This window comes from Mus caroli, chromosome 17 (assembly GCF_900094665.2).
Source record: "Mus caroli chromosome 17, CAROLI_EIJ_v1.1, whole genome shotgun sequence".
Lineage (NCBI taxonomy): Eukaryota > Metazoa > Chordata > Mammalia > Rodentia > Muridae > Mus > Mus caroli.
The window spans coordinates 79,125,787-79,128,360 of record NC_034586.1 but is presented as its reverse complement, the minus strand read 5'-3'; positions in this window follow the sequence as shown (position 1 = coordinate 79,128,360).

The window sequence follows — 2,574 nt, the reverse complement described above, 5'->3', positions numbered from 1 at the left end:
ATATGGAGCATTCGATACAAGCTCTTTACCAGTAAGTCACACCTCATCCGTGGACTTTTTAAACCAGGTTCCATGATGTAGCTCAGAATATTTGGCATTGAATGCTCTCTATAGCCCAGGCTGGTATCAAATTTGTGGTTGTCCTGCCTAAGTCTTTGAAGTGTTGCGATTGAGAACATAAGTTTTCAACCACCATAGAATGTACCTGACCTTGCTCACCTATCAGCTTCATTTTCAAAGAAAAAGTGAAAGTTTGTCACAGAAAGGAAATACAGCAGCCATGAGAGAAACACGGCTGGGTCACCTCCAGACACTGTCGCCAAATGTGCTTTTCATTTCCTGGGAAGGATTTTAATATTCACGAGCTGCTTTGCATAGGGCTTAACTTGAGCCTGCACATGTGTTCCGCTCCTCATGGTAGAACTCAACGGTGCTGACCCACGCAATGCTGGGATAAGAAGGACAGTCCTTGGTCAGGTTCACCACCGGCTCAGTGGTGACTGGTCTAAGCCGGTTTGCTCACAGCTTTCCATTTTTGTTTGCTCGTTGGTAGGCAGCTGCTGCAGCCAGATTAGTGGGTTCCCTGTCTCGTTCCCTACCCCGGAGGGCTTCCATCCCCCTTAATCCTTTTTTCAGAACTTTTTAAAAAAAAAATTTTATTTCCATTTATGTGTTTGTCTGTGTATGCAGTGTCTGCAGAGTCAGAGGGAGTACCCCGTCTGGTGCGCAATCTTGGGTCCTCTGCAAGAATAGCAAGTGCTCTTAGCTATTGAACCATCTCTCCAGGCTCCCCTACTATTTATTTATTTTGAGGTTTTGAGACAGGGTCTATCCATGTAATCCTGACTGTTCTGGAACTCACTATGTAAATCAGGCTGGCCTTGAAGTCACAGAGATCTGCCCGCCTCTGTCTTCCTAGTGCTGGGATTAAAGGTGGGTGTCATTGTACCCTCCTTGAAGGAGAAGGAAGGTCCATGCTCTCAAGTTGGCTTGGGATGTTGGCCCTGCCTAAGTCAGAGGAAGTGGAGGCCTCCACAGTAGGCCTTGTTTTTTGGTGCCTGTTGGTAAAGCCTGGAAACTATATATGCTTGATCAGTGCATCTAGGTACGAATGTCCCAGCCTAGAAGACACAGAGACCATCTGTAATGCTAGCTGCTAGAGGCTGAGGTAGGAAGAACAAATGTTCAAGGCTGTCCTGGATGGCAGAGTGAATTCAAGGCTAACCTGGGCAACTTAGTGAGAAAGTGCCTCCAAATAATCCCGAGAACCAAAGCACAGAAGTAGATCAAAGATTAATAACAATGTTATAGTCATCACAGGGTGACAAACTTGATGTTTATAACATTTGATTTATTTTTTCATAAACTTTTTACAATTTTCATCAATATTTTATTTATACCAGCTCCGGAAAAAAAAGAGAGAGAGAGATTGAGAGAGAGATGAATCAACCTAACAAACCATTAAGAATCATTTTAAGGGCTGGTGAGATGGCTCAGCGGTTAAGAGCACTGACTGCTCTTCCAGAGGTCCTGAGTTCAATTCCCAGCAACCACATGGTGGCTCACAACCATCTGTAATGGGATCCGATGGTTTTTTTCTGGTCTGTCTGAAGACCAGAGTACTTATATGCATAAAATAAATAAGTAAATAAATCTTTTTTTTTTTTTTTTTTTTTAAAGATTTATTTATTTATTATATCTAAGTACACTGTAGCTGTCTTCAGATGCACCAGAAGAGGGAGTCAGATCTCATTACAGATGGTTGTGAGCCACCATGTGGTTGCTGGGATTTGAACTCTGGGACCTTCGGAAGAGCAGTCGGGTGCTCTTACCCACTGAGCCATCTCACCAGCCCATAAATCTTTTTTTTTAAAGGAATTATTTTAATCCAAGTTAGGAGACGTATTAGGATTTTACAACCCACTTCTTGTCTTATTGTGTTTAAATTTTTCATAATAAAAAGTAAAGCCAAACAAAGCAGTGGGGGATGGCTAAAGATACTGGAGTGAACTAGGGACTCACGGTTCAGTGGGACATTGCCAGGGATGCGAGAGGCCCAGCGTCACAAAACCAATAAACTGAAACAGAAATAGACTGTAACATAACCTCTTCCAAGTCTCGCAGAAGGAAGCTGATTTGCTGCAATCATCAGTCTCTGGTGCCACAAAGGAAAAACCAATCCCAAAGCCTGGGAAAGCTGGACTTTTCATTCTGGAGAGTCCTTGTCCAAACCTCAAGTTCAAGGACAGGGAGGCTGGGCATGACAAAGCATGATTCCTGCCTGTTTTCAGACGTATCAGGTAATGGACGAATCATGGTTTGATGTTGTATCTCAGTGGGTAGAGCAGTGTGCAAAAAAGTTGAGTTCTATCCTAGCACCAAACAAACACACAAAGATTGCAAACCTTACTCAGGACTGGGCATCTGACTTTTTTTTAATTTCTTTTTTTTTTTTTTTAACTTTATGTGTATTGATGTCTTGCCTACATGTATGTCTATGCCAGTGTGTTGGATCCCCTGGAAATTGAAGTTACAGACAGTTGTGAGCTGCCATGTGGGTGCTGGGAATTGAAC